Raw genomic sequence first — 15,008 nt, 5'->3', positions numbered from 1 at the left:
AAAAGAGTTTGTTCCTGAAGTAAGTTCATTTGACATTAAGTCAGTTCCCTTGCAAAGTTTCAAATCTGAAATAAACGAATTGAAAAATCATGTTTCATTTTTGGAAATTGAAAATAATGAACTTGTAGGGGAACTGCACCAAATGAGAAATGAAAAGAAAATGCTACCTATTCCAAACTGGATTAAGAACCCTCAAACAAAACGAACGAAGGTCTTGGTTTTAATCACAAAAAGAAATTTGAAAAACCTAAAAAGAGAGTTGATTTACCAAGTGATAAAGTTTGTATGTTTTGTGGGAACACTGGTCATTTTAGGAACTCTTGTCCTAAAAGACTTGGTCGCATTAATGAGAACTTGGAAACAAGTAGAGTAATTTGGAAAAAGAAATCTATTGTTCCTGAAGGAAAGGAACCCAAGAAAGATTGGGTTCCTAACTCTAACAATTAGTTTTCTTGCAGGTTGGAGTGAGGGGGAACAACACATGGTACCTAGACAGTGGTTGTTCTAAGCATATGACTGGAGATAAATCAAGATTTCTCTCACTCTCAGCCTATAATGGTGGAAGTGTGACTTTTGGTGACAACAAGAAAGGTAACATAGTTGCCATGGGCAAAGTTGGTAAGTCATCGTCACATTCCATAGATAATGTTTTCTAGTTGATGGATTAAAGCATAACTTGTTAAGTATTTCCCAATTCTGTGATAAGGGAACTGTGTGAAGTTTAATAGTGAAAAATGTTTTAATTGTCAACAATAGCACAAAGGATATCATTTTGGAAGGAACAAGGAAAGGGAACACATATGTTGTGGATCTCAACCTTGTTCCCAAAAACAAATTCACATGCCTTAGTGTTATTGATGATGATTCATTTTTATGGCACAACGTCTAGGTCATGCTAGCTTTTCTTTGCTTGACAAACTGCGTTCTAAAGAACTAGTTTTAGGTTTACCCTCTACTAAGTTTCATTTAGATCATGTTTGTGATGCATGCGCTAAAGGTAAGCATGTTAGGTCCTCTTTCAAGTCCAAGAATGTGGTAAGTACCACAAGACCTTAGAGTTAATCATATGGATTTATGTGGACCTATGAGGATACAAAGTAGGAGTGGAAAGAAATATGTGTTGTAATTGTAGATGACTTCTCTAGATTTACTTGGGTTTTTTTTCTTTCTAGCAAGGACAGACTTATGATGAGTTCCTTGTCTTTGCAAAGAAAGTTCAAAATTTGAGTGGTCAAGATTCTAACCTTAGATCCGACCATGGTAAAGATTTGAAAATTTAAGTTTGATGACTTTAGTAGAGACAATGGTTAGATCACAATTTCTCGCCCCTAGAACACCTCAACAAAATGGTGTTGTTGAAAGGAAGAATAGAACACTAGAAGAATGGCTAGGACTATGTTGATAGCTAGTGGTCTTCCTAAAACTTTTGGGCGAAGCTGTGAATACTGCTTGTCACATTATAAATCGGCCATGGTAAGACCTTTATTAAATAAAACTCCTTATGAGCTGTATTTTGGTAAAAAGCCCAATATTACATATTTCAGAACATTTGGATGTAAATGTTTTGTTCATAATAATGGGAAACAAATTTTGGAAAATTTGATGCTAGAAGTGAAGAAGCTGTATTCTTAGGATATCTTCTAGTAGCAAGGTTATAGAGTGTTATAATAAAAGGTCTATGTGTGTAGAAGAAAGTGTGCATGTTATTTTTGATGAAACAGATAAATTTGATGCAAGCACACAGGTTGAAGATGACTTCGAAATAGGATTGAAAAAGATCAAGTCTTATTGATGAGACTTTGGAAGACGAAGTCATGGGAACAAAGCCAAGGGAACAACATCCTGTTCCTGTTCCCAATGAGGAAGAAGAAGAACTAGGTGATGATACACAGTGAATGAATCCACTATTGTTGAACCTGGTTCCCAAGTACAGGGAAATGAAGATGATCAAGGAAACCAAGTTTCCATCCAGGATTTCCAACCAAAGCCTTGGAAAACTCATCGTTCCCATCCTGTGGAACTCATAATCAGTGACATAAACAAGGGAACTCAAAGAGATCTCAATTGAAAAATTTTGTGCTTTTCATGCTTTTCTTTCTATGTTGGAACCTAGGAATCATGAAGAAGCTCTCACTGATGCTGATTGGATCGTAGCTGCAGGATGAACTTCATCAATTTGAAAGAAACAAAGTTTGGCACCTTGAACCTAACCTAAACAAACAAGGTTATTGGTTTAAAGTGGGTGTTTGAAACAAATTGATGAGTTCGGAACATAATAAGAAACAAGGCCAGGTTAGTTGTGAAAGGATACAATCAACAGGAAGGCATTGATTATGAAGAAACTTTTGCTCCAGTTGCAAGATTGGAAGCAATTAGAATTTTCATAGCATTTGCTGCCTTCATGGGTTTTAAATTGTATCAAATGGATGTAAAATGTGCTTTTCTAAATGGTTATCTTAATGAGGAGGTATTTGTAGAACAACCTCCAGGTTTTGAAAGTAAAGAATTTCCTAATCATGTCTTTAAGCTTGACAAAGCTCTTTATGGGTTAAAGCAAGCTCCAAGAGCATGGTATGAAAGACTTTCTAAGTTCCTTCTTGAAAATGAGTTTAAAAGAGGAAAATTGGATCGAACCTTGTTTTTAAAATCAAAAGGAAAACATTTATTAGTTGTTCAAATATATGTTGATGATATTATATTTGGTGCCACTAATGAATCTTTGTGCAAGGACTTTGCTAATCTCATGAGTAAAGAATTTGAAATGAGTATGATGGGTGAGCTCAACTTCTTCTTGGGGTTGCAAATCAAGCAAACAGAAGAAGGAATCTACATCCATCAACAAAGATACATAAAGGAACTATTGAAAAAGTATGGTTTGGAAGCATCCAAAGTAAATCATACACCTATGGGAATTTCAACCAGATTGGATGAAGATTCTATAAGTGTGGATCAAACCAAGTATCGAGGTATGATTGGCTCATTACTATATCTAACTGCAAGTCGTCCTGATATTGCTTTCAGTGTAGGGTTATGTGCAAGGTTTCAAGCCAATCCAAAGGAATCTCATCTCACAGCTGTGAAGAGAATCCTAAGATACCTCAAGGGAACAGATGATTTAAGCCTATTCTATTCGAGAAGTGATACCTTTGAATTAAAGGATTTGCGGATGCTGACTATGCAGGAGATCTGGTCAATAGGAAGAGTACATCAGGTATGGTTCAGTTCCTTAGTCATAGTTTAGTTTCTTGGAGCACCAAGAAGCAAAACACAGTTGCTTTATCTACAGCTGAGGCTGAATATGTTGCAAGCAGCATGTTGTTCCCAAATGCTATGGATAAAACAACAACTACGTGACTATGGAATTTACTTTGAATGTGTTCCCATCTATTGTGATAATACTAGTGCTATTAGTATTTCTAAAGATCCCGTGCATCATTCAAGAGTCAAACACATCCATATTAGGCATCACTTTCTGAAAGATAATGTTGAAAAGGGTCTTATTAAAATGGAATTCTGTGAGACTGAACGTCAAATTGCAGACATTTTGACAAAGCCCTTAAATAGAGATAGGTTTGAGAAATTGAGACTTGAACTTGGCTTAATCAAGTTGAAATGATTGCTACAATATTCCCCTTTGTGTTAATTCTTTGGCATTATGTCTGGATGTGCATATTCGATGTTTTTATTTGCTTAAATACATCACAATTTTTATGATTATTTCATGTGTATAAGTAAAAATGTCTGAAAACTGCTCACCAATGTCCAATAATATTCCCCTTATTGTTCATAAGACAATTCTATGCCTTAAGTGATGACAAAGGATTAAAAGAATTAATGTTCCAAAGTAGCAAAATTTCCTTGTTTCCATTCATTGTTCCCAAACGCTGTTCCCAGCGTGTTAAGTTTAGATTTTTTTTCTTTCAAAATTCGAAAATCCAAAAATATTCTGTTCAGATTTTTTTCCTAAAAATCTGATTTTTTCCTATATCTCTCAAGTTAGTTGAAGATATTTTTTTAAAATTAGATAGAAGATTTTTTTTTCAAAAACGTGTACATACACGGTTTTTATTTATTTCTTTATTCCTACCTTACAAAACAAAATTATTTTTTTTTTTCTCATAAAACCGAAAATACTCCACAAATATGAATCCAAAAACACTTCTCACTCTCTCTCCTCCCACAAAGCCGAAAAACCCTCTCCTTCCTCCATTAAAATTGAATCACCTACACCCATGGATATTTTCCCAATTCCATCAATAGAATTCTAAGGAAAAGGAAGAAAATGAAGAAACGGTTGAAATGGAGGTTGAAGAACACATGCAACAAGTGAGGGGGAATCGATGTTCCCGAGAGAGGAACAACAGAGTTGCTCGAAAAAATTCCACGGCATCTAGGTATGTTCATGGACTTTTTATTGATGTTTCTTGGTGCAAAAGAGTAAATTTTCGTCAATTGCTCAATATGATCAAGTTTCAAGGGTGGGAAGATCTTTTTGTGAAATTGTTATGGAAATAGTTTATTCCTAAATATGAATGAATTTTGTGAAAACTTTTCCATGGATGAAGAAGGAAATTGTTCCACTTTGGTAAAGGGAACTCAAATAGATTTTAATGCTAAAATTTGGGTAAATTGCTTGGTGTTCCCGTGAGAGGAACTGATGTTTATTTCAGAAACAACTGTGATCTATCCATTTTCGGATATCTCTTTTGATCAATTGATTGTTAATATGGTGGTCAAAAGGGAAAAACATTTCTTGATCATAATCTTCTTTCTCCCTACCACAAAATTTTTGTTTCACATCCTAAAGAAAGCTTATTGCCTCGTCTTTAAACGTGCTCAAGTTAGCATGTTGGATTTAATTTATATTCATTGTTTAGCCTCTCATAACACATAAATTTCCTCTTTAATGATTCAACATCTGAGTCATTGTATTGAAAATGGATTTGTTGTTGGTATGGAGCTTAGTACCGAAATCTTCTTAATTCAATGTAAAATTTCGGGAACTCAGCCATTGGTGTATCCACGGGAAATATGTTGAATGTGCGTGCCTTGAATAACTTGAATGTTTGTGTTGTGAATGGAGAAGTAATCAAGGGAAGGCTAACCTTATGATGATGAGGTGATGAGATGATGGAGTATATGAAGATGTGAAGAAGAAGAAGAAGAAAAAGAATTGAAGAGAAGAAAAAGAAAAGGAAAAAGAAAAAGAAAAGAAAAACGAAAAAGAAAAAGAAGAAGCTAAGAAGAAAGGGAAGAAGGTGGTTGATGAGGTAGTGAAATCGGTTACAAAAGCACTAGCTAGTCAAAGAGTTCAAAACATGAAAGTGCTTAATTTTCCTTTGCTTGACCGAGAAAGTTTTGAGGAAGATGAAGTTAGGTGATTGATAGGGAAGATTATGAATCTAACCTACCTCCTTCTAGGGAACCGACTCCTGTTCCATGGAAACCAATCCTCCTTTTCCTCCATCTCCACAAAAATCTGCCTCACCTCTACCCTAGCACCACAAAATGATCCTATCCCTCCCTCTACCTCAAAACCCTCCTGTTCTGTTCCTAAAGCTAAGGAAAATGTGTTTTCCCATTCGAGGAACAACCTGCTGTTCCCAAACCTAAGGAACAAACAGCGCACCAATCCTTCTCAAATGCTCCCTCGTCTTCTCAAAATCCTACCATTGGTTCTACATATACTCTAGCTCATGCTAGAAGATTGGATTTTTGTTCTCTTGGTTATGGGTCATTCGGAAGCAATGATGGAGTTTGCTACGGAAGCTAAGGATTTAAATGGGTTGGTAAAAGGGGTATGCACAAAGTTGACAAAGCCTTGGAGGACAACAAGGATATGGCTCGGCTTGGTGAACTTTCTTCCTCCATTCAAGCAATGAACTCTAGGTTGTTGAAGTTGGAAGATTGTGCTCAAGGGAATGATCATTGGCCGAAAATCATCAAGAAGTGATGGCAAAGCTTCATGATGTGGTGGAAGAAGTGAGCAACCTCCCTCTCCTAAATCATAAACTTTTCTTAGTTTAGTTTTTGTGTGGGAACATGAACTTTTTTAATATTTGTCTTTTCTATCTTCTCCTTTAATCATGCTACAATGGAACTTATTAATTTGCTAATTCTAATTTTATCTTTTTGCATGTGTGCGTCTAAATGAATGGCTAATATTCTTGGATTGTGGTTTTTGAGAGTTGAATGCTTTATTTGCTTATACTAACCAACTTTTTCTACAAGTTTGGTGGTGTGATGTGTTTAGTGAATAATATTCATCTTTTTGAAATCGTGGACTATGTTTTTGAAGATGCCAAAGGGGGAAAGATAAGGCAATCAGAGTAAATTTTTTTGTCATGTTATGTTCTCATATTTCTATTTTACAAAATAAAATAACGAGTCTATAATACTTAATTTAACTTGGTTACATACTTTGTTAAAATTATTTTATATGACTTATGTGTATTATTTTTAGTATATGCCTTTTGTTGTCATCTTCAAAAAGGGGGAAATTGTTGACCCTTGAGTTTTGAAGATGACCTAACCACAAAAGACATAGTATATTTTATTTATGTTGTTGCAAGGTAATTCATGCTCGAGCTAAGAGAATACTTGATTGAAGATTAAAGCGGAGAATTAATCAAGATCGAAGTAAAGATGTTCGAGAGATGAAGAATCAAGCATGGAATGAAGATTAGAATACATTAGGGTATTTATTAATCTTCTGTTAAGGTTGAGTAAAAGCTTATTAAGTTCGTGGTGAATTCTCAAAGGAACTTGGTTCTGTTCCCATGAAAGGAACAGACCTGGCACTATAGGAAACAAGGTTAGGGAACAAGACTTAAAACTGAATTTAGGAACTCTAAGAGACTCTAATTTGTGCGCCTAAGTAAATTGTGCCCAATATAGTTGTTAGAGTTTTTAGGGATATTTTACTAAGATCCATATTTTAGGAATTAGTTTAAGTTTGTTAGGAAAAGATTTTAAAAAGATTTTCTGATTTTAATTAACTGATTTTCAAATCTTATCTTTTTTATTTTTATCTTTTATATTTTATTTAAAAGATTTGTTTTCGAAAATTATATATTTCCGGTTTTTAAAATGTTTCGGATTTTTAAATATAAAACTGTTTTTCCGGTTTTATAAAGATATTTGAAAAAGATATTTTTCCTAAAAACTAGCTAAAGTATTTTATTTATTTATTTCCTAAAATTGATTGCACGCCTAAAGTACTGCTACACGTTTATGTAGTTAGTGGATTTAGTGGCTTAGTTAATTATCCTCCAAGTATTTAATTAAATTAAATGAGTTTAATTATTCTCCAAGTTTTGAAAACCACGTAATGTGTTACTGCTTCTATGAAGTGAAGTAGTGGATTAGTGGATGTATTACATGACATAAAAATTAATTTAATTTAATTAATTAATTAAACATCATGGAGATCATGTGATAATGGTCTAATTAGTGGAAATGTCTTGTCTTAATTGTCTATAAATAGGCGCCTAATTCATTTGAACAAAATGTGTCTGACTTAGTTAATTTGTCTTAAGTTATCTAAAGTGTCAGTGCCTTTTCCTTAAGAGAATTCATACTTACATTAATCGAGTTTATTACTCTTCCATTTATTTACAAAGTGTATTTTTGAGAAAAGGGTTTGAGTGAACTCTTGTAAGTGTGAGAAGCTTTGAGTGAAGCAAGAGAAAGGAAAGAGAGAGAAAGGAACTTCGAGTGAAGTTTGAGAGAAACGTCAGTTGTTGGGAACTGTCGTTGGGAACTTGAGTTGAGTGACTTAAGTTGAGAATCGAGAGAAAAGTAATAGGTTGTAATCAGAGTTGTTTTGGCCTATTATAGTGGAAAGTTGTTTAAAATCCCTTGTGGTCGAGGTTGTTTCTTCCTACTAGGCCTAGGAAGTTTTTCCTCGTAAATCTCTCGTGTTCCCATTGTTTGTTCCCAAGTTTACTTTTGATTCCACAAAAAGTATAGCTTATTCTCTCACTATAATTCACCCCCCTCTTAAAGTTTACTTTCGAGTGAAGTATAGATTTTTGTTTTTTTGTTAACATATCATTTAAAATAACTCCATCATTGAATACCATATCATCAGGGAGTTTTCTTTTTTCACCAACCCCACTATCAATCACCATATTGCATTTAGGAGTCTCAATAATAGCTTTGTCAATTTTTAATATTCGAGATTTAGCTTTTGATTTCTTAAATTTAGTGGCAGTGCCACCTAGTCCAGCCTCAAAAAGAAAAGGTAGAGATATACTTGTACCCTTGTCAGCATGACAAGCCTTAGTAGATAAAGACGAATTTGTAGTAAACTCTAAATCATTCCCATGCACATAAGCCATCTCCTCCACTTCACCTTGCCGCATCTTTGAAGGAGGACCCCAAGCCTCACTCTCACTCTCCTTCCTTTCCACTACCACTTGTTTACCATCCCCAAAATCAAGACATCGAGCTCCTCGCAAGAAAACCTTAGTCTCCTCTTGTATCTTTTGTCTCCCTCACCTCGGTGATGCCCTTATCCAAGCACCAAATTGTTTCTCCTCCTCTTTCTCATCATCTTGAGTAGTCAAACAATCTCGCTCTATATAACCAATAATACCACAAACATAACAAAAGGTCGGAAGACGTTCGTACTTAATCTCAATCAAAACCGAATTCCCATTCTTCATAGCAATACGTTGGACTCGTCGAAGGGGTTTGACTACATCAATGAGAATTATAATCCGAGTCGATTTGTCCCATCCTATTGCATTTGAATCAAGATCAAGAACTTCACCAAGACAACCTCCTATCATTCGAACATAAGCATTTGAACGACTCCACATAAGCAAATTGTATAGTCAAACCCAGAATGGGAACAACTTCAACGTAATATTTGAAGGTTGAATGTCATCGTCAATATCCTGTAACATCACAAGGTTTTGGTCGAAAAAGTCCATGGTCTACCTGCCAAAACCTTTTGCTTGTTACGCAGGCTGACGAATTGAACCATAAAAAGCCCATTTTCTATTGATCGGAAAAGTGCCCCCTTGGATATAACCCATACCTGGTTTAGGGTTCATTTTCGCGCTTCAAAATTATAAGTTCGAACAGTAAAAACTTTTCCCACCAACGTCAATTTGCAATCGTGATCGCCATCATCATCTGGAACATTATCAAAGGCAACAATACTATCTTCCGCTGCTGTAATCTTTAAATGCGAGACTTTCAAGGCTATGTCATCAGCCATTAATGCTGACTACAATCCCAAGAAGGAACAAGGCTCGAAGAATCGAGTGAAATTAATGGAAAACCAGTACTTTTTACTAACGCTGCTAGGGAGAGACAGATGTGATAGGAGTTAGTAGTTAATAAAAGTAGTATTATTTTATTTTGAGGAAAGAGAATGTGGGTCATGGTTAGAGTTGGTAGGTAACAAGAGTGATATTATTTTCTTTTGAGGAGAAAGAGTGTGGGCCAATAGTTAAAAGGTAGAATAATTAAAAATAGTGGATCATATCCCAAAGTAGAAGTGTAAAGAGTATTTTGAGACAGATAAAAAAGGAAAGTGTAAAAGTATTTTGGGATAGAGGGAGTATTCTAATAGAAAGTTTATATATTATATAGTTATGTATTCATTCTTTTGATTCACGTCTTCTAGATAATATGTCGACTATAACCATTGCTAACGAAACCTTCGAAGCTGGTGCCTAAAAATTATCACACCTCTTTTTTCACTGAATTGCTTCACTTGAAGAAGAAATTTTCGAGTGATGATGATGATGATTTTTATTATTCTTTAGGGGTTTGGGCTGTGTTTATTCTTTTGATTTCGGGATATTAATCGTGTTAGAGAAACAATTTATTTTGTCAATTTTGTTTCTTATTCTATCTTACATAGTTATATGATTTTTAGATCTTATAAATGGGTTGAAATTTTGTGTTCTTGCTATTAAACGCAAAAACTTATATATGTATTCGGAATTAAGTTTAATTCAATAAACCTAGCAAGGATAGCTCATGTGATGTTTTTTGGACGGTTCTATGATGTTTTTGGTACACTGCATTATTCATTTAGGCTCTGTTTCGATTCCGGAATTGAAAGTTTTAAGGTTTATAATTTTGCTGTAATTAATTGTTATATCTAATTTAATTTGTTATTTTTATTTTCCATTTTGATGTTGTCATATGTATTGAAGATTGTGGGTAATTGGTGAACCTTGGCTATGATTGATCAAGTTGCTAGTTAAGCATTGGATTGGTTTTGAAGTTGTGATTGATTTTATTTAGGTAAATATACTAAAACTTCTTATAGGTCTTCTAAGAAATGGACCTATTATGAGAAGTTTTCGAAGAGGCCATGAGCTTTGGTCTTATGTTGGTAGACTTAGTTGGATATAGATAGGATTTGGATTTGATATTATTGTAATAAAAATTGATTTGGTTTTATGAGAGGACGTAATTAGTAATTTAGTATATAATTTGATATAAGTATTGATTGATATGTTTGACAAAATTGATATAGAAGTTTCTACAAATTTTGAGTTGATTGAGTTATTTTATTACTCATTGTAATTATGTAAAAGTATAAGTGTAAATGTTTTTATAAGCCAAAGTCAGAGTCAAAAGGGACATGTTCATTGAGGTGGCCCATTAGTGTGCTTATTCTTGGACTCAACCTTGACTCCTCCTATTTAGACCTAGCTCTGGCTCAACTCACTAATGATTTCAAGTGACCTGCACTGACGTGCCCGATCCTCCCAATAACCTGCCTAGTAGTGACCGGCCATTGATAAATTCCTGGATCCGCCACTGAGAGGTAGTATGAGAATTTGTAACTTGGTTAAGCTTAATAGATTGGAAGCTCTGTCTGGAAAAAAAAGCATATATCCTTTTCAAGTACTTAATCCTCTATTTACCTAAACCGGCTACATTATTGAGTTTCAAAATCAAGATCAACTTCATTATTAAGTTGTAAAAGAATACATCAACGAAGGCTCCGTTTGGTAGGTCGTAAAGCATTTTCCTGTAAAACTATTTTCCCTTTTTTTCAATTTTACATTGTTTGGTTCGCAAAGGAGTGTAAATCTATTTTCCAGTGACTTAAATTGCTCTCCTAATGATGAAAAGCCATTTTCCTTTTAAAAATCAAACCATTTTCCTTCCTTTTCCTTATCTCTCTTATACAACCCTCTCATTACCTTCTTACTTTTCCTTTCATTTTCATCATTTTTTTACATAGAACCAACCAACGGAAAACTAATTTTGTAAATTGTGTTTTCATTGTAAATTGTTTTCCACGTTTTACACTGAAAATGTTTTTACACTCAACCAAACAGAGGCTAACTCGTATTATCTAAAAAATGGATTACCCTGCTTTCCAGCTTTCTTACTTCAATTCCAACAACAACGCCTAATAGTTGAGCTCGAAGTTTTCTCTAGATCAATTCGACTGTATTTTCATCTTCTTCGTCAATTAGTCACTCAGCCGGATCACTCCAATGTAACACATCTCACAAGTCAGAAGTGAGAAGATGAAGAAATGAAGATCCTTCCTTCGAAAAGTTCAAACCCCAGTACCCCACCCTGAAAAAGAAGATGCTTCCTTCTTTTTAGAAATTTTTTTCAAGAATAAGCTAAACTTTGACTCGTCCGCTGATATTAAGCTAATATTTCCATTATCCCAGAGTAAGCTAATTTTGTAATCATTAAAACTTTAGGCAACGTTTGGTTGATTGTAAAACATTTTTAGTGTAAAACGATATTCATAGAAAATAATTTACAATGGAAAACACAATTCCAAAATTAGTTTTCCGTTGTTTGATGAAACGAAAGGAAAAGTAAGGAGGTAGTGAGAGGATTGTATAAGAGAGATAAGGAAAAGGAAGGAAAATAATTTTCCATTCATTTTAAAATGAAAATGGTTTTCCATCACCGGGAGAGCAATTTAAGTCATAGGAAAAATGGTTTTACACTCCTTTGTGAACTAAACAATGTAAAATTGAAAAAAAAGAAAAATAGTTTTAAATGAAAATATTATACGCCCTACCAAACGGGGCCTTAATCAAGTAGTATGATTGTTAACTGAATGAAGTTGGAAACCCCCCCTCCTTGTTAACTTATTTTATTAATCTTCCCTACTCATTTTCACTCTTTTCTTTTAAACATTTCGTATTACCCAAGTTTGTTCGTCTTCTTCTGCAATTCTCTCCCGCTATTTCTTCGCATTAGTTAATGCTGAGAAGGATTTAGCTGCATTTTCTTCAATAATCTACATCAGGTACTTCAATTTATCTTCTTTTCCTCTTTCAAATGTAGAATTTAGGGTTTTACGATTTACATTTATGAGGTTCTCATTACATGAATGTGTTGTTATTAGGGTTAGAATTGTTTAATTAGGCCCTAAATTACATGGATACGTTGTTATAAGGGTTAAAATTATGCTAATTATGATTGTTGAATGTTGATGATTGTGGGTTCAATTGTTTCAAATTTGTCTGAAAAAGCTTTGATTTTTCGTTGAAAATTTTTCTTTTTTTTTTTTCTTGGACTGAGTTGAAAATTGAATCTTTGCTTCTCTTTGTTTAGGGTAACAATGACTCTCACTTTATGGGACAATGTTACTTTGAGGTATTGACATCGGGAAATTTAGGAGTGGTAAGACAAAGAAGATGACATATGTTCGTTGGTGGGGAAGGGAGGACATTTCAGGTGGTCCTTGATAAGTTATGCTACTAGGATATAATGGACTTGGGAAAAAAGCCGGCAATATTTATAGTATAACTGTAGTTGTGTTCTATCTTGTCTCAGGGCTAAAATTTATTAGAAGGTCTAAGAAATATTGTTGATGATGCTGATGTGTTTGCAATAGGGGAGTTAGCTATGAAAAATAGGATTGTTGACTTGTTTGTGTTGCGTGAAAAGAATCACCCAGTCTTAACACATGGAATACAATTACCGCCTTCAGCTTCACAACCAATTTTGAATGAACCACATCCTACACAAGCAGGGGCCCACCAACATAAGGTGGCGCCTACAAAACCCCAAAAATCACAAAAACCCATAAAATTAACACCAAGGAGGGGCCCACCTAATTAAAGAACCTAAGATGCCAACTAGAGTAGCCCTGGATTACAACCATTTTTTTTTTTTTAGACAACCCACCATCTGCATTGGCCACCTCAAAAAGCAAGAAAGCATATAATCCACTCAAATCAACTTCATTAAAAGCACAACCTGCTACCACATCAGCAAAAGATCCATTTTCTCACATCCCTACTCCTCCTTTGAATTTCACCTCGACTACTTTGACCCAACCAAAATCTGCTCTCATTGCCCAAGTCTGCTCCCATAATCCCAGAACCAATACCCACTAACCTAAACCAAATCCTAACACCGAACCATAACCCTAACCACCCTCCCCACCACCCGAGAAGCCCCCCACCCTCCCACCACCCCAGCAGCCCCCCTTTCCCCACCCCCAGAGCCCCCCTTCCCCCGCCCCCACGGCAAGTCGGCAACCCAGTAGGCCCCCCACCTTTTGATTTCGGAATAACCACCCCCACCCTCGCCGCCCTTTTTTCGTCATTGTTCATGTTTTCCCCTATTTTTGACAGAGAGAAATTAATATCAACAATGGAAGAGAGAGAGGTTATTCGCATAAATTGATTCACGGGGGGAGGGGGCTGTTCGCGGAAATTCATCGACAAGGTAAGGGGATGTTCGCGAAAATTCATCGACAAGGGAGGGGTTGTTCACGAAAATTGAAGGAGGGGGGGGAGGGCTTGGGGGGAGGGGGCTGCTGGGGTGGTGGGGAGGGTGGGGGTTGCTGGGGTGGTGGGGAGGGTGGTTAGGGTTACGATTAGGGTTAATTAGTGGTTAATTAAGGTTGAAAATAACAAAATAAGGATTAATGACTAACGACAGTTAACGTCATTAGTCATTAAGGGCATTTGGGTGTATTGATATGAAATTGAGAGGTACTAGGTGTATTTTCAAAAGTGCGAGGTTACCCGTGAATTTCGTAAAAACTCGGGGGTATTTAGTGAAAAACCGATATCCGATATCTTTAAGTACCGAGAATTAAAAATTATAAAAAGTAGATTTTTGATAAATATATATTTTGAGATTAATCTAACAAGATTTCACATTAATTTGATTTTCCTTAACAGCAAATCACCAAAGATAAACTAAATAAAGTTTGTGAATAGTGCAAAAGTCAAACCGTTGTAAGTAAAAAGAAATGAATGAACTCAATATTACTTTTTGGGTCATTCCATCATATTTCCTTTCTATTTTTAGGGCTTTCCATGTTGTACTCTTAATATTTTTTTAATAAATAAGATATTCTTGTGTTTAGTGTTTTCTAGGTTGAAAATGATAGAAAAATTAATAAGATATTCTTGTATTTAGTTTTTGGTATGATAATGGTTGTAGTAGCGAGTGGCTATTGGAGTAGACTATGGAGTAGCGGTTACTACATGTAATATTTGAGATTTATAGGTAACGGTCTAGCAAATAAACAATACTTCATTTGTTCCATAATAAGTGGAACAATTACTATTTTAGAACGTTTCCAAATAAAAAGACATACGTTAAATGGAAAAAAAATAATAAAATGACAAGAGTACCCATCCAAACTTGTGTGGTTTGCTTTTCTCTCTCCTCCTTTTGATAATATAAAAGGTATTTATGGCTTTTTGGCTTTTGAAAGTGATTTTTATTTGATCTTGTGCCCAATTCCTATATTTCACTTATTATGGAACGGTGAAAGTATATAATAATATAAGGTAGAATTATAAACCAATGTTTTAATTTCATTAATTGCTTTTTTATAACAATTCTTTTTTTCTTTTACGATAACAGGGATATGATTTAGATATTTATTTAAAACAAGATATAGCTTATAGGTATTTCACAATATTTGATACTCAAAATTCCACAACCATTTTAGTTAAAAAAAAAAAAAAAACATAATTTCTTTAAGACTAAAATATTATCTTAAATTTACACATTTTTTTGAGTAGATA

This window comes from Beta vulgaris, chromosome 5 (genome assembly GCF_026745355.1).
Source record: "Beta vulgaris subsp. vulgaris cultivar EL10 chromosome 5, EL10.2, whole genome shotgun sequence".
In the NCBI taxonomy this organism is placed as follows: Eukaryota; Viridiplantae; Streptophyta; class Magnoliopsida; order Caryophyllales; family Amaranthaceae; genus Beta; species Beta vulgaris.
Note: the sequence above shows the minus strand (reverse complement) of the source record.